Source organism: Suricata suricatta, chromosome 14 (assembly GCF_006229205.1).
Source record: "Suricata suricatta isolate VVHF042 chromosome 14, meerkat_22Aug2017_6uvM2_HiC, whole genome shotgun sequence".
NCBI lineage: Eukaryota > Metazoa > Chordata > Mammalia > Carnivora > Herpestidae > Suricata > Suricata suricatta.
The window spans coordinates 38,578,495-38,597,497 of NC_043713.1; positions in this window are offsets into that span (position 1 = coordinate 38,578,495).

Consider the following 19,003-nt stretch of genomic DNA (forward strand, 5'->3'; position numbering starts at 1 on the left):
GCAGGCCTCAAACCCACAAACCATGAGATCATGACCTCAGCCAAAGTCAGCCACTTAACCGGCTGAGCCACCCAGGCGCCCCTGGCCTGTGTTGATTTTTGAGTGACACTTGATATGTCTTCGTGGTCTCCACTTTAACCATGTTTTTATTGTGAACTATTTAGGTAATGTAAGAAATGGAATTGAATATACAATAATTCCAGAATATCATTTTTAAGTTTCAGTTTTGACTAAGTCCCCAATTCCTCACCATTTTCCACTATACAACAAAGCCCCTTTTAAAATTCCAGTTATTTTAGTCCTATATATATTTAAACTCCATATAAATGGGAGTTCATTAAAAAATAAATATTCTCTTAATGAGGTGAGTAGAAATTGAAATTAGAGAATCTATAAAATCAGGAAAGTAGCATGTTTCTATCAGTTAAATACAGAAGGGGGCATCATCCTCATTCTTTGCCAAATCTGATGTTTCTATCCCATAATGTCTTATTCTGAGACAGAAGAGAGCATCACTGTCATTTACTCAGTGACTAACACAAGTACTGAAATATAACAGAATGAATACATGGCTCAATCAATAAATTAGCCAATCAAAAGGGAGATGAGCCTAATGATTCCTTGCTGATGTCCACGGACTGCCACGGTCTTCTGTAGTATAAGCTGGTTAGATGTTCTGGGCACATATTTCTTTGAAGATGGGTTGGGTGGATTAAACTCCCGAGGGCCGAATGGCAGCTTTCCAGTTAACTCTCTTTTCCTGGGTTATAGTTGACACATCCTCTTACTGTTAGCAGTCACACCATCACCTGCAGGATTTATCGCAATGTTCCTGAGGTGGCCTCTCCTAGGCTCCCCCCAGCGGCGCTCCCCTCCCCAACCACACGGAACCACCGGAACTACCGTAGTTTCCAAAACTTACCATGATCCCTTCCAAGTCATCGGTGACTATGACTATGACTGCTATTGTCTATTTCTTGTCTATCTTTCCCTTCCTCACCCTCCTGGAAAAAACTTCATTTCTCCAATGCAAATGTATCTCCTTTGTGAAGCCTTCTCTGAACTTTTTCTTTCTTTCTTTCTTTCTTTCTTTCTTTCTTTCTTTCTTTCTTTCTTTCTTTCTTTCTCTCTTTCTCTCTTTCTCTCTTTCTTTTTTGAGAGAGAGAGGGAGAGAGAGAGGAGGGGCAGAGGGAGAGGGAGAGAGACAATCTCAAGCAGGCTCCATGCCCAGTGCAGAATCCGGACATAGGGCTCTATCTCACAACTGTGAGATCATGACCTGAGCCAAGATCCGGAGTCAGACCTTAACTGACTCAACCACCCTGGAGCCCCCGTCTTCCCTGAAGTTTCGATACAACCACTCCCCGCTCCGTGCTCTCAGAGAAACTTACATGCACGTTTCTCTGACTTCTCTGACTTTATACTCCATATACTAGTAGGTGTTCAAATACCTGTTAAAAAATAAGTAATAACAAATTTACCTAATTGCCTGAAGAATTGCCAGGCAACAATTTAAGTTTATGAAGTCATATATAAAAAAAATGCTATTATACTACAGCCTTTTTCAGGCCTGTTTAAGCCTTTCCCTCAGTCCCACTATAAACACCCATCTCATCTCACATTCCAACTTCATTTTATCAACAAGCATTTTTGAAAATCTGGGAAACAACAGCAAAGCAAACAGTTGAGCATATTAGCATGAAATATGCAAAATTCTCTGTTTTTGTTTGAAGGGTCACATTTATTGCCCTTAATCCAGTTTACAAATTGTAGGAGTTTAGGATGCTCATTGACGTTTGTGTTTGATTAAGACACGACCATATATTTAAGAGCTGGCAAGACTATTGAGCCAGGCTGTGATTGCAGCGGTAATTAGGCATTTTAACACGTATTAGTGTAAACAGCTGGGTAAAATCCACATCAATGTTAGACACACAAGTGATATGGTTCAATTAAAATATTACAAGGTTGGTTTTTGAAGGTGGCTGAAAAATGCTCAGGAGTACCTGGAAAAATTAATTGCTCCCATACGATGACCTAGGCCAACAGAGGTAAATTTGAAAGAACTGCCTTTCAGACATTATAGGTGGCAGATCATAAGCATTAGAAGCAGGAGACTCAAGGTCCAGGATTTGTTTTCTTTTTTTTATTTTTATTTTTTAACATTTATTTATTTTTAAGAGAGAGAAAAAGAGAGAGAGAGAGAGAGAGAGAGCATGAGCAGGGGAGGGTCAGAGAGAGAGGGACACACAGAATCAGAAGCAGGCTCCAGGCTCTGAGCTGTCAGCACAGAGCCCAACGCGGGGCTCAAACCCACGAACCATGAGATCATGACCTGAGCCGAAGTCGGACGCTCAGCCGTCTGAGCCCCCCAGGCTTCCCCAGGATTTCTTTTCTAACTGCCCCAGTCTTGCAGTGCGACACACACATCCTGAGATGCCCCTGTGCCTTGGCAGAGCAAGGCTCACAGTTGCTCCCCAGAACTGGAAGGTCTTAGTAAAAGTAAACTGGTCAAGACTACAAATGCTACATCTCCAAGCTAGTTATCATCACATTAATTAAGCCACAACTAAACCCCAGCACCCTTTATGAATTAGCAAGGAGCAATGCATAGCTTCTGCCCTAGGAAATTTTCATGCATTGAAAGCAAGCATAGACTTAGGAAGAAACACCCTTGATATCTCCACCTTGCTCTTTAGTGTTGTAGATATTTAGCATGGTACTTCACCTTTCTAGATCTCGGTTTTCTCATTTGTACAATGGGCATATCTGCCTCCTAGGGTATTGTGTTATAAATTAAATATATATATATGGTATGTAGTATAAATATATACAGTATATATAGTTTTTAGTATAGCATTTATACTATAGTATAAACATAGTATTATTATAGTATAGTATAATATAGTATAATAGTATACTATTATACTATTATAGCATAGTATAGTATTAATATACTATATATACCATATATACTATACAAATATATAGTATATATATAACATGTATTATTCTCTGTATTATACAGGATATTATATATATTTGTACTACATATATTTTACATGTGTGTGTGTGTGTGTATATATATATATATACTAAAAGTGTAGTTTAGGATTCATTGTCATGAGTGATATCCTAAGAAGAATATCATAAGCAAAATATCAAGAGATATTAAAATAATATGGCATGTCTGATATGTTTCGAGATGGTGCCACTCTCCAAGCTCAGAAGGAGGGTGAAAGGTCAGAATTTACAAGTACAGACTTGCTAACTTCATTCTGCAAACTCTGGCTCTACTACTGCACTTTAAATATGCCACGCAGGCTGCTGGACCAGAGAGTCCAGGAACGACATTCCCGGCAAGTGCTTTCAGTTCCATTCCCACTCCATTCCACCCGAATACCGATATGATTATTAAAACAGCCGTCTGCACTTCTCTGGGGGCACATTCAATAGATTTTTGAAGGTAAATCATATGAACAAAGAAGAATAACTCCAATATATGTCACTAGAAATAAAGGGCTCCCAACAGGGAATGTGGCATTTTTAGCTTTATATGCCAGATCTGTTATCAAACACACAATATTGATCAAAAATTAAAATACTGACTTCATAGGAAACTGCAGCTTCGGTTCTAAAATATCTGCTCTGAATGTATTTATAACCAAGACTATTAAAGTGAAGATAAATTGATCCCTGATAAGATTAGAGCTGAAGCTATATTTCTTGGGGGAATTAATCAGAAATCATCATTCCCCTAGCTCTAAACAGGATTACATAAATGATTTTCAGATAGATCCTTGTCTGTCCCATTTTTAAAGATCTCCAGAGACTCTGGTCTCGCCTTCCTTTGGTCTGCAAACCACAATCACATGCCCACCTGTAGGACGAGCTTGGTTTATACCAAGCTTCAAGCTCCTTTACTGTTTTCTTGTCCCCAGTGAGCATTGGCATTGGTTCATCAACCCTCACCTAGGAGAGCTCTTTAAATCTTTAAGACAAGTAGTCATCTTGACATTCATGTACTTGTTACTGAGGATTTTGTTGTTTTCTGTTATGTGGGGTGTTTTTCTGGTTTATTTTTGAGAGGCTGTTGTTTCCATTCCATTTAAGCAATGGAAAAATTATTTATAAGGTGCCTACCAACCAGTGAGCAAAATGCTAAGTAAGAGAGTGGTCGGATATCTCACAAGCAAAGATGCAGGGGTGGAAAATGTGGAATCTTTTCTTGTCTTCTTTTCTCTGTGTCCATACAATCCCTATTTTAGCTCCACACTTGGCTTAATTAAGGAAATCTGCTTTAGCTCCTGCCAGGTCTACTCTGGGCTTGTTTTCATACATCTCAGAGTTGTCTTGGTGTCTTTAGGGTAAGCTCATTTCATTCATAAGCCTATCACGACTCCTATTGAAATGTTGAGCGTTTGTGAGAATTCAGGCGTTTCCTAACCCTGCACATTCTCCATGAGAAGTCACTCCTCTATCTTGTCTTTGGCCGCTTTGCTCTAATTGTGCTGCTTGGAGATCTTTTGGGTCCCCACATGGTGGATGCTCCTCAATTTCTCATGGTCCTCTTCTGTCCCCACATCTCAATCCAAGCCTCCTTGGCTTTCACCAGCCCTCTTGGTGGCATTCCCCACATTCAGAAAGCACAGAGACATCAAAGCTGGCCTACACTTCTTAGAATAACTCCAGCAAGAAAAAGAAATGCTGGTTCAGGGAATCCTTAGAAGTCCTGGCAGCCATTTCTTTGTTTCCATTACTCTTGCCTGGGACCATGGCGGACTTCCCAAAGGGGTTCTTCAGCCTGCGTTGCTGCAAGTCATCCCATCTCAGTCCCCCACTGCAGCAAAGGAAGGGGCCTTTCATAGGGACATACCTACACACTCATCACCGGGACAAGCTAAGTTCTCACAAGCAACTCTTCCCTAACTGGAAAAATTATAAAAAATATTTTTATAATATTTTACAAAATCAAGAGTTTATTTACTGTTCTTTTGTGTTCATTTCACAAATTTTATTCCAGCACCCAACCTAAAGAATAATAAAACCGTTTCTAACAGGTGCCCATACCACTAGTGTGATTTCTGATTCCACCAGCCTGCAAATTATTTGAAGATAATGTACTTCGAATCTTTATAAGTACACATTTGTTGCCTGGAACTTCTGTCTCTAGCTCCTTCTCATAGGTAATAATTTCCATTATGTAAAATTTCCAAATACATTCCACACGTACCCTGACCAAGAAAAAATGAGTTGGTTCTCCCAGAATAATGAGGTCAATAATTGCATTTCACCTACTTCTGACAAACCATCAGCTACCTCAGTCCTTAGAAAATATTTTCAGATAGAGAGAGAGGTAAGTTAAGCACACACTTTTAAAAAACTGCTTTCTCATGGATAGGAAGAAAAGGACTGAGACATGTCTGACCACTGCATTTCAGGGAACATCATCAAGTACTTGGTCAAACCACAAAACAATTCACTTCGCCCCACTGTAGTGACGTGTTTCATGGAAAGTTAAAATGGTATGGAAAAACCAGCATATTCTCTAGGAGTTTATTTCTTTCTAGTGATCTGAAAATCCCCAAGGGTGCCTGGGTGGCTCAGTCAGTTAAGCATCTGGCTCCGGCTCAAGTCATGATCTCACGGTTCATGGGTTCAAGTCCCTCGTCGGGCTCTGTGCTGACAGCTAGCTCAGACCCTGGAGCCTGTTTCAGATTCTGTGTCTCCCTCTCTCTCTGACCCTCCCCTGCTTCTGCTGTCTCTCAAAAATAAATTAAAAAAATAAAAATAAAAATAAACGGAAAATTCCCAGTCCTCATCCTATAATACATTTTTAACTATCTACTTCTCAGGAAGGAAAATGCTATATAATAAGTTTACATAGTGTCTTTTTTTGATTAACTTGGAAGAGCCTAAAGGGTCCCAGCCACACCATCTTGGTGAGGTAAAGGGAGCAGACAAGATCACCTTCTTTGAAAGGCAAAGGAAAACGAAATCTCTATACCTCTGCTACGTGCCCTCCCAGTGTGATGATTTACTTTTATTCTCCCTCTCAAAAGTTCCTGTTTGGACAATAAATAATGCGGTCACCCTTTCTCAGAGCCTAGTACAGTTTGATGACCAAGATTTTCCTCCTGTGCCACTCTGAAAGCTGCTGACAGCCAAGTTCCCTAACGTGTAGAGTCAACCACCGCCTTGCCAGGGTGGACCTCTCTCTCCTCTTCAGGACTATTCTCCTGCTTAAGAAACACACATTAGTACCCCTAATAAACTTCCTGTGATTTGCCAGCTTTTATGGAGTGATAAAGCCCTTCTTCAAAACACCTACCTTGCTTTTTAGTCAGGAGCAAGAGAAAACATGTGCCCCCAGTAAACGTGCTCCTATGCAGTGGCAAGTGAGAAATTGCCCCATTTCCCCCTCCCCCACGGACTTTTTTTTCCCCATGCAGCATTGAGAAAACTCTGTCCAAGAATATTACTCTATAAAAAAATAAAAAAACATCATCTCAAAATTATTAAAATCTCTGTGGGAATTCATGATTAATTTTAAGGCCTGGCAGATTAAAATACATTATTATGTACACTCTAGTGCATCCTTTCAGATATTTTCAGAATCTGATTTTGCTCTCTTGATACACACCAATGACTCTACATGTATCTAGTAGATTGCAAGGAATAGATTAGCATTAAAGAGGCAGTATTGTGTTGTTAGGTTGTTATATGTAACTTGTGCTCATACATTAAGAAAAATGTACCTGGCATTCCCCCGGACATGACCAGGCCTCTTAAAAAAAGAGAACCAGTGAGAGAGTCATTAATATTTGGTGACAATACACTTGTGGCAGCAGTTCTGAAATTCTGACCTTTGAAATATTCACTGACGTTTTCATCCAGTTCCCAGACAGAAGACGAGCCACAGTGGCCTACTAGAAAATGGAACACAGGCATTTATTTTCAGACGCTATCAAACTTCCTACTTCCTAATCATAAAAGAATTGTCCCTTTGGCTTTTCCTTGGGAGGTCGCATTTGCAGGTGCAGAGAGAAAAATAAACCTACAGTTTCCTTCTCTTTGTTCAGGGCAAAGAGTAAAATCTATGAAAAACAGGCAAAAACACAGACAAACCTTACCCTATTTCATTTGCAGAATATTCAAATACACTGACAGGGAAATTAGCTTGTCTCTCCTTCCTGGAGCTGACACATCCACTTTTGATAACTTCCCCGTTGTGTGACTTTGAACAAGGAGCCTGGTTCTTGGCACCTAGGGCTAGGTGTCTGTCGCTTAAGGGTCAAGCTGCTCACGTCTACCCGAGGGGTTCTGTGAGGTGTGTTTTTGTTAACAAATAGTACTTGCACACAAAAATAGAAGATTCTGGCTCAGTTAAGGACTGCATAGAGCTTTTGACATAGCAATTACAGTAGATACAAGTGCATTTAATTTCAACATTACCATGCAGCAATAAATTATGTAAAACTATTTTCATTTTTTTAAATGATACAGCCAAATGTACACACAAAGTTGACCTTAAGCTAAACAGAGGAAGTGTCCATGTTGGGCCATGTCTCCTTCCTTTCCCTGCACTCCTTTTCCCTTGCCAGATGCTTGCTCTAATTCCCTTCCTTCCCCACTTTCGATTTTATTTTTTAAAGTTTACTTATTTCTTTTGAGAGAGAGAAAGAGAGGACCCATGGGAGGAGCAGAGAGAGAGGGAGAGAGAGAATTCCAAGCAGACTCTGCACTATCAATGCAAAGCTGAATGCGGGGCTCGAACTCACAAACCATGAGATTGTGACCTGAGCCGAAACCAAGAGTTGGGCTCTTAACCAGCGGAGCCACCAGGAGCTCTCCCACTTCTGATTTTAGAAAATGTTCTTGATCATAAAAATTCGCAATGTGTGGATCCCACACACAATCCTATTGAAATGCAATTCATCCAAATACCATGAGATGAATCCTATTTCAATAAGAGCTTCCTCCTTTCCTCTCACTCGAGCTCTTCCGCGTGCAGCTTCCCACCCTTGCTCGACCTCCACCGTGTCCTCCACCACGTACCTGCTTTCCGTCACTGTCTTGCTCAACGTTTTCTTCCGCTGATCTCTTTTCTTCTCATTCTTCATTCTCCCCCTTCATTCTTTTCATCTGAGTGGGCACTTTATGAATGAAAGAGACAAAAGAAAGGGATCTTATTAGAGAAGGGTAATACTGAAGAGGTTTGTCTTTACTGCTGGCTGTATTATGATATTCTTCTAAGTGGGTTTTCCAATTCTCATGATGTTTCAAAAAGTTGTGTGTAGAGGCTGGGGAGCCAGTGTATTCCACTTTTGAAACTTCCTTCCTGTGTACGTGCACTCACACACTCACACACAACAAACATTTTTGATCGCTATCCTGAGACCCATTTTTGATAGTTATATGTTCAGTTAAGTATATTTTTGAAATTTACAGTTTGAAAGAAGATGCAGTAATAACAGCGTCCCCCATTAATTGCCTGTTTCCAAACCTCAGGCTTGACTTAGCCCAATCCGGAGTTCAGGTAGCTGTAACAGAACCAAAATGTCTCCTGAATTTTTATTCTGCCCTCTGATGTTTCACATTCATGTACAGTCATTTCAAATAACATATTAATATAGTTTCCATGTGAATTTAAAAAAAATTTTTAACATTTATTTATTTTTGAGAGGCAGAGAGAGACAGAGCATGAGCAGGGGAGGGTCAGAGAGAGAGAGGGAGACACAGAATCTGAAGACAGGCTCCAGACTCTGAGCTAGTGGTCAGCACAGAGCCTGATATGGGGCTCGAACTCACGGACCACAAGATCATGACCTGAGCTGAAGTCGGACGCTTAACTGACTGAGCCACCCAAACGCCCCATCCATGTGAATTTTTAATAAATGTTCAACTATACCTAAAAGAAAAAGTACCACCTTAAGCAACGAAGATAAGTGACTCCAGTAGAGGTAATAGTACCATGGCAGACTTGTGATTGACGTCTCTGGAGAGGTAGGTCCTTCAACAGGTACCTCTTTTAAAATTTAGCCAATAAGGGGCACCTGGGTGGCTCAGTTGGTTAAGTGTCCAGCTTCAGCTCAGGTCATGAACTCATGGTTCATGCATTCAAGCCCCGCATTAGGCTCTGTGCTGACAGCTCAGAGCCTGGAGCCTGCTTCGGATTCTGTGTCTCCCTCTCTCTCTGACCCTCCCCTCCTCGTGCTGTCTCCATCTCTCAAAAATAAATAAAAAACATTTAAAAAGGTTAAAAAAATTTAACCAACAAGACAATTGGTAGAAATAGCTAACCTCCGAGGAGAAGGGTTTGAGTATTCGTTGGCTCATCTCAGTTCTGCAAATCCATCGAGAATAGAACCACCTCTCAAATCTGAAACAGGAGTTCAGCAAGAAGTCTGCTGGGAAGTTTGTGTTGGGACCAGGGAAGCGACCGTCCCTGACCAGCCCATGCAGAAACCCTGGCTAAGGTAGCACAGCTCTGTGGGAGACGACGCCCGCCTCCAGGACCAGCCCAGCTGGAGTGCTAGGCCCAGAGCAAGTGCGGGAGTGAGACTCGGCCAAATGCTGGCCCTGCTCCGTGCTGGCACTGATGATCCCAAGGCAACGATAAAGCTTTTACTTTTCTGTCACAGTGAAAAAGGTGAGGGGGTTTTCGTTAGCTTCACATAAAGTAAGCTTGCAGAAAATATTAGATGGTATCTAACTAGTGAACATATACATATATAGTATTACCTACATATATGTAGTACTATCATTCTTTTCCTTCTCATTCATAATCTCACCCCCAGGAGAAGAGTATAAAAACTATATATAAAATTAAAATGCAATCATCACATTAAAATTTTAAACACAATTTTCTAATAATAATGAAGCAGCATGATAAATGGAGGAAACAAATGTAGGCTGTGAAAGTTAAACAGACTCAAGTTTAAATACTATCTTTACTACTTACTTACTGTGAGACTTTGAGCAAGTCACTCAACCTCTCTGAGACCCAGTTTCTGCATTTGATAAAGTATAATAAAACTTATTTTACATGGTCAAAATTCAAATACATATTAAGTATTGGACACACTGGTTTTCAATACATTTTAGCTGGCGCTGTTTCCCTCAGTGTTGATAGCATAAAGCACAAAAGAGTGTCCTTGGCATTCAGACAAGGAGATAGGGTTCTCTCAAAAAGTAAGGAACAGGGGCACCTGGGTGACTCAGTCAGTTAAGTGTCTGATTTCAGCTCAGGTCATGAAATCACGGTTCATGAGTTCGAGCCCCGCGTCGGGCTCTGTGCTGACAGCTAACTCAGAGCCTGGAGCCTGTCTTCGGATTCTGTGTCTCCCTCTCTCTTTTTCCCTCTTGTGCTTGCAGTCACTTTCTCTCTCTCTCTCTCTCTCTCTCTCTCTCTCTCTCTCTCTCTCTCTCTCAAAAATAAATAAAAAACATAAAAAATGGAGTAAGGAACAAGGACAGGACTCCAGCTGCAGAACTGAAATAAAGTCCAGGGCTAGAAGGGCTAATCTTAGAATCCACAGTCAGGGGAAATTAAGACATAAATCCTGTGAAGAACTAGAGTCCTACTAGCCATGGGACTGGAGTTAGCTGAGATGGGTGACAAGAATTGCTGGATCCAGCTTCCAACTTAGACATGACTAAGCCAGAGGACTTGAGCCTTAGAAATCGGAGCCAAAGAGCCAACGTGCAGCCTGGTGATGGGTATTTGGATAAACCATTAAGGTAATCATGCGATCTGGAGAGAATATTGATGTATAAAAGATTTACAGCTGTGACCCTCTCTTAGAAGGAATTATTTGTATATTTATCATTAATTTGAATGAGTTGCTCTCTGCCTCCGTAGGAAAGAGAAGGCCGCAAGGATTAGGCTAGTTTACACATCCACAAGTGTGTGGCCTGTAAAAAGAAGGGTTTATAGGGAAGAAGATTCAGCGTGGGAGTGGGAAGAAGAGTTTTCTGAAGATTTGGAAGAGAACCAGAGGACAGCTAACTGCCTTGTGCTGGATGGTTTGGGAGCTCTGTGTGGAAGACATAGAACATGTTTGTATGATGCAGTCTCCTTACCCTGCAAGTGACTTCAGTGTTAACAAGAATAATTGCAACGATCCTACTGGGTACTACGTGTTTACTATATACACTGTTCCATGCTTTTCAAGTAAGTTACTTACTCCTCATCACACCTGGGGAAATAGGTGCGGCTTTGCCATTATTTTACAGAAGAGGAGGCTGGAGCACAAAAAGGCTAAATAACTTGCCACCCTATAAGTTAAGGAGCTAGAATTCAAACCCAAGTGGCTGGGTTTCAGAATCTGTGCCCTTAGCCACTCGGGAGTGGTTCTGAATGCTAGAGTCTGATGTTTGTTTATTTTTAATGAGACGGCATGTGAAGAAGAGAAAAAGATAACCCAAGTTTGTTCTAACCAGTAAACAGGACTAATATTAGTAGTGACACAGTGAAGTGTCTATCAGATGGATTAAGCCACTCAGCTAACTTAGGAGCATCCCTGCAACTACACACACACACACACACACACACACACACACACATACACGGGCCTCAGTATTGGATCCTAACTCCTCTCTCTTGACTTAAACCTAGTATTATTAACCCAGGGCTCAAGGGGACCGTGAACATTCAGGCCCCCTATTTGCTTTAGAGTTTCAATTTTCACACTGTCCTTAGATGATGACTCATAAAATAAGCCCTGACCTTGATGAGCTTAAATCCAAATATATTGAGATTTCCATTTACTATAAAGGTTGAAACCCTGCCTTGATTTCCTAAAACATCACAGTGGAGTGGAGGCCGAATTCTAAATGGCCTTACAATATTAATTCCCCTTTGTATTTGAGGCGGCTTAGCCAGCAGCTCCAGGCAGACCTGTGAGTAGGAAAAAGAAGCAAGAGAAAGGAGAAGGGGTGATCCCCGGAGCATGAACTGAGGGAACTCAGCCATTCGCAAAAGGATTCCATAGTTCTCATGTAAAAGGGGTTCTTTGCAAATTCCTCACTCATTTTTATTCTTTTCTTGCTGCAAGATTTTTTGTTTTAAACAGTAGGGAAACTCTTGAAAGAATCATAAAAACCAAGAAGAAAGTAAGGGGCGGGGAGCAATTTTTGGTAAGAATTGGAAGGAAGCTACTTGTAATGCCTGTATCCTCTGCTGGAAAATTCATTAGTTCATTCATTGTTTTAGTTAACAAATATTTACTGAGCAGGCAGAGCCAGAAATGGTGGATATAGTACAAACAAAAAAGATGGCATCCTTGGCATTATGGAGTTCATATTCTACTAATAGAGAAAATCAGTAAATAAGTTTATGTTCAAAAAAGCCTATATTCATAAATATTATGAAAGAAGGTACCAGAAATGCAAATAGCAAAAACAGAAATAGTACCTTGGAACTATATTAAAGTGGGTAGCCGAAACAGAAAACAGAACAAATCACATTTTTAAAAATTCCCTTCAATTAAACACTTATTTTTTTCAACAAACATTCAATACCATTCTAGGCATGGGTGCTTTCTTGTTTTTGACTGCACCACAATCTAGATGAGGAAATAAGAAGAAAGATGGACATATCATTACAATACCCTGAGGCAGCTGCCCCCACAGAGGTATCCATGGCATGGTACGGAAGAGACAGAAGGGCTAAGTAGAGTAATTGCAGAAGTCTTCCAAAAAGAGACTTAAGCTGGATCTTAAAAGATGAGCAAGAACTCAAGAAATGGTTATGAATCTGGGAAGAAACTCAGAATGTTATTGGAATAATATTATAATGACGAGGTCGATGTCTGCTAAGGAATTTATGCCTTATCCTTTGGACAATAGGGAGCTACAGCGACTTGTAAGCAGAGAGATTCTATCACATGAACGTTTGAGAAAAATCTCCATGATGGAAGTGGAGGGGACAGGTTAGATCAGTGAGGGACAGCTGGGAAGACTAAGAAGTAATTAGATCAAAGGAGAGAGGCCTTTCTGCCGTGTTCTCTACTACTAGTAGCCCCAGTGGGGATGACGGAAGGATAGAGCCTGGACCACAGCCATGCACAGCCCTCGCTCAGAGGTCAGTGGACCATCTCTAGAGGCATGTGGGCACATCCTCCCAAGCTGGCAGCTGAGAAAAACGTGCAAAGCAAGGCTAGAGGTGGGGGCAGCCCCTTTCCTGAGAAACTGAGCCTACAGCCACAAATCACTGTGCACCTCCACTTTATGCAAATGCAAGCCTGAAGAAGTGCCCTGTCTTCTGCTCTCTCCGTGTTTCGGTGCTTATTGGGTGAAAAAAGAATACAACTTGTCATGCTCCAGAAAGACACTTGTGCTGTAAAGAAATGGACATGGATGGCTTCCTCTAGACCCACATGTCAAGACCTCCAAAAATTGAATTTCACTTTGAACAAATAAATCTACGCTGGTTATGTTTGAGTAGACAAGTAAAAATACGATCAGCATTATAGATTTGATTGATCATCTCCATAATTATTCAGAAACCATGGTCCCAATTTTAATCAATTTATTTCAAATATATTTATTTATCAACTATCTTTGGAAAGAGGGTCATTTTAAAACTTGCAGCTGTCTTTGGTCTGGCTTTGTGTCATTTCCTATTTGAAAACCTCAGGTGTTGCTTTTAACTCTTGCTGCTTTTCCCCATCTCTGATGATTCGTCACACAGACATATCAAGCAGGACCTTGTCACTGGAAGTCACACAGACCAGAAGTCAGGAGGGGTAAGATATATTTTTAATATGTAAAGGTGACATCGAGAATAAAAAAGGCTACCCAAATCCAATGACAGAAGAAAACTCCTTCCCTTTTTTCTCATTTTACTTCTTGACATTTTCATCTCATCTATAAAGATATTTCCTACATAGCTCAAGTCCTGTCCCCCAGAATAATACCCAAGATAAAAAAAACTATCTTGGTTTTGTGATAAGAAGCTTATTTTGTTATTCATAGAATAATCAACACACTCATCACAGATCCAGGAGACACAAATCTTTTATTGTCTTAGATTAGCTCACAGCTCCTCGGAAGTTTGGGAAATGTTTACATCATATGAATTGGATAAAAACCACCTTCTTGAACAAGCCAAAAGCCTGGAATAACCTCCCTGGGCATCCTGAGCTTCGAGAATTTCACACTTACCCCTGAAACATGAATTACGATTTTTTCCCCTCATGTAATTATCTTTCTATAATAGTTTTTCTGCTTTCTAGTTCTATGCTTTTCTCCTTCCTCTACCTCAGAGAGGATGTTCCCAGATCGATCACACATGAGTGAGAAATCGTCACCCCAGCCTCCAGACTCCAGTCAGGGAGAGGACCGAGTAAGGGATAGAAAATGAGTTTTGTTTCTCGGTTTTAATGGACAGCTATCTATGGGACCTGACATGGGTACAAGCACCGAGCTCCCCCATCTCATGGAAGACGCTCCAATTTGCCCACTCTCCGAGGTGATCAACCCAAGGGCAAGGAAGAACAAGTAATAAGGTGTTCTTGTCATACAGCTCAAGATTTTTAAAACACATTAACTGTAATTTTTAGATAGTCAGAATTTAGTGAACCATTGAAAGTGACCCAGTTCACTGAACCGGACTGAACTGAACAGATGGAATTCCACCCTTGCTAAGCTTGAGTGACTCCAAGAACAATGCAGAGTCCTCTTAAATCCCTCCTCTGAGCTGCTTACCTCATTTATGCAAACATGTGCGGGATGCTTTGGTCATTTTTATGTGTGTCTGTTCTCTTATTGCAACTGGAACCTGGTGCTCAGAATGTACCGAATGGATGAGACTGGATATTGCGCTTTGCAGGCTGTTTATACGTTGCCATTGTTTTCTGAATTGTGAGGCTTAGCGATGTCCTAATTTTTTTTTCCCCTTTCAGAACCTGTGTCCGAGCCAGCCTCTTAATTTTATGACTCTGTTCTTTATTTCATAGTCTCAATTTCTTCCCACGAACAGGAAACACATCCGAGAGGTGATACCCTCCCGCATCCTTCCTCTGCTGTTTGCAACCTTCCGGGCACGACTGTCATGGACACTTTGAAAATCAAGCATCTATTCTCCAATCTCTAGTGTTAGAAAGTGCAGCTGATTCAAACTTTCTCATGAATCGGAGAATGGCATCCCTGGGTCTCCGGGTCCTCAGTAACAGCAACAATACATCTTCTGTAGTTTAAAAACAAACCCAAATATTCTGAAGAACAATATGATACAACTGTTGGAAAATGAAAATGAAAGGCCTCTCAGAGCCTCTAGGCAGTGAGGAAACAGTGAGAATATCTCACAGAAAGAGATACATAAAAGGTTAAAATTGTGGCAAAATAAGAATAAAACCCAGAGACCAAAACAGAGCCATCTGTATCTACACAGACTTTAGAAAAATAGAGATTAGAGCGGTTTCATTATGCTGGCTTTCACGTGACCGGGGAAGCTGTAAAACAAACTGTGTTACGGTCTCGGGATGAGGTCCTAGAAGTGGAACCAGAATGGGTGCGCATTTGTTTATTTTTGTCTGTATCAGCTTTAAGTGTTAATTAACAAAGTGCACTGCATTATCTCTGTGTCTGTGGTGCAGAGAGAGGACCCATGCTGTCCCCACGTCGCTTCTGTGGACCAGTTCCGTTTGGCCTTCTGGCCTCGGTGTAGAGCAGAGAGGCGCAAACTTTATATCCAAATCAGAGCTTGGCTCCGCATTTGGGAATGGCCAGTCGATTAACCTCTGCATGTCAGCTCACTCTTCTGCGAGATGAGGATGTTAGTACTGCTCATTATGACCCTGAGGAAGCTCACTGCTCAGTTCCGGTTGGAAACTAGGTCAGCAGCAACCAAAGCAAAGGTTCGAGTTCAAGTTCCCTTATCCCCGTTTTCCTACCCTTTACAAACCTCAGGTTCCAGTCGTCTCCAGGCTTCTCTGCCACCTGCCCTCACTCATGTAGAAAATAAAGGAAAGCGGCCATCCGTGCCTATGTGCAGGCTGACTCCATCTTCTTGGGTGTGGCTGTTCTGCCATGGTGGCCAGAGGAGGCTGGGCAATGTGGCAATACTGTTCTCATTTATCAGTTCAGTGTTATAGGTATGCACCTCATCTTACTCTTAGTAACATCCAGGTAATTCATTCATTGATTCAACATCTAAGGAGCACCTACTATGTGCAGGTTCTATGGAGACAGAAACATGAGTAAGGCAATCATTGACTTAACGGATGTCTAGAGGTGGTCAGACACATTTGTAAATAACAATATAATAACGACAGAAAGGGCATCTGCAATGGCTTTCAGTGTTTGGTACCAGTGCAACCTAAAATGAAAGAAGTAGGAAGGAAGGAAGGAAGGAAGAAAAAGCCCTACGAACAACTGAAGTTAAATACTAAGCATGTTTTGTGTACCTTTCCAAAAGGGTAGGGGATGCCTTCAGCAGAAACTTTCCTGAGAGAGAAGCGTGAGGGTGTTCTTTTTCAATTATCTTTGTGTCCTTGTCTTAAAATGGTCACAACTGCAGCATCACTGATGTCATCTGGAATGTCTTCATCATTCTCCAGCTTCAGGATGAGAGCGAGGAGCCATAGTGTGCATTTTCCTTAGCCGATTTGAAGATTTCAGCAGGGATTCCATCAGCTCCAGATGCCTTGTTGTTTTTCATCTGCTTGATGGCTTTCCTCACCTCATAAAAAGTTGGGGGGATTTTGAGATTGCCACTGATTGGGAGTTGTGGGATGGAGTTGAAAACACTCCCACTGATAAAATAATTTCCACCAAAGACCTTGAAGTGCTCTTTTCAATGTGTGTTGACATTTTCTCTCTCACTGAGCAGTTTTCAGGCACCCTTTTCTCCCTGATAGCTCTTATAGAGCTTCCGTGGCATCAGACCTAATCCGTGTGGATATCACATCAATGTTACCATGACATCTCACCATCTGCCCTGCATGTTGGAGGGCTCCTTCAATCCCTACCTTGACCTACAGATGTAACAATGTCTTCTTTTAGGATCAACAACAATGCCACACATAACAAAAGAGTTAAAGATCATGGCAGACTTAGGCTTAAGACAGTTACAAAATTACCAACTTGCAGCTACTAAATAATGTTTAGGAGAATCAGAGCCTTACAGAGAAACTTGTGGTCGTTAGAATGTTTTTGTTAGGTCAGAAGGTGTGTATTAATTCCCATAGGAATCCATTGTTTTGATTTAAAAGTCCATCCTCAATAGCAAATTGAGTTCAGACTATTCTAACCTTGCAGGAAATTGTTCTAAGAAATTGGCTTTCCCTTGTTCTCTGAGTAGATTCCTCCTTTCTTATTTACAAGAACTGATTTGGATTATAGCTTCATATCTATCACAAGAGAGCTACAGCCCTAGTATTGTTTTAGGGTTCTTATAGTTTACTCTCTAGGATCAGAAGGCATCGATGGGCATAGCAATCTAATGCAGTTTTCTGCCCTTTTTATTTAATACAGAATAAGCATTATGTATACTGAGTTATAATTCTCTTCATCATAAAGTGTTAAAACTGCAAAGGGGCCAATGCTCTTAATTTTATTAGTGAAGAAACAGAACAAGAGAAATGAAATGATAGTCATCCCAAGGTGCACTGAATGGTGGTAGAAACTGTTCTAGAACTCACCGCTTCCAGGGCAGAGTTCTTCCAACCACGACAGTCTTTCTCTCTTGGAGAAAGAATAAGGAATAAAATCCAAACCCTTTATCCTTCCTAATTTCTCTTGTAAACAACACCCAGGAAACAAGAGCTCACTATTATTAGTCTTCATATAATTTGTCAGAGCTCTCAGTCTGTATCAATTAAACATAATCAAACCACAAATATTTAGTATGTTTAGCCACTCAACAGTATAAACAATATATTGTAGTCCTGACATTAATAATATTACTTTAAAATCTCAATGTTTAGGGCAACAGATGTGTGTGTGTGTGTGTGTGTGTGTGTGTGTGGAGAGAGAGAGAGAAAGAGAGAGAGAGAGAGACCATTTCATTTTATAAGGAAGAACAATCACAAGGACTAAATGTCTGTGTCTCTAACAATAAGGAAAGAATTGCAAGAATTCTGTAAATATAGACCATAAGGTGTAAACCCTGCAAGATGACTTCAAGGTATAGAGCAGTTTCACATGCAGCAGTCTCAAAAAAAAAAAAAATCAAATTAAGAAAGGACCAGCTATTGATGATCTTCTAGAGCACAGGAGTTCATTTACAAGTCTCTGCCGGGCCTTGAACACAACGGTCATGAGCCATAATTGTATATACCCAGTAAGCAAATCACAGGAATACCTCTGTAGACTTTCAAGGACAACACAAAGCATTAATTCCTGTTCTTGAGTTCCTTATTGGCTAAAAGGGAAACAGGATGCATGTGACTCAGACGTATGCAAATGAGATGCTAATTATTACAATTAAGAGTAGCAAAATGCTTAACCTTTGAAGGCAAAATCTCAACCTTTGTGCAAAGTATAAAGTAGAGGGTCTTCATGTAGGAACTTGGTTAGTTCTGGTCTCCTTCCTTTTCAGTCTAGTTAGGAAAGTAGAGCCCTTTCTCTGACCTACCGTCATACCTCCCTGCCTTTCACAGCCTGGCCTACCTCCATTCACTCATTCACTCATTCATTCTGCACATATTTGGTCAACATCCTTCATATACTAGAGCTATGCCTGATACTTTAATGAGAAAGCTACTGTCCCTGTCTTTGGAAGTATTTAAAGCCTAGTGAGAATGACAAAAAATGAAAAAGATTATTAAAATACAGAACCACGATAGACCTCGAGGATGTCATGCTAAGTGAAATAAGTCAGGCGGAGAAGGACAGATACCATATGTTTGCACTCATAGGTCTAACAGGAGAACAGGAGAAACCTAATGGAGGACCAGGGGGAGGGGAAGAGGGAAAGAGAGTTGGGGAGAGAGAGGGATGCAAAACTTGAGAGACTATTGAATACTGAAAATGAACTGAGGGTTGAAGGGGAAGG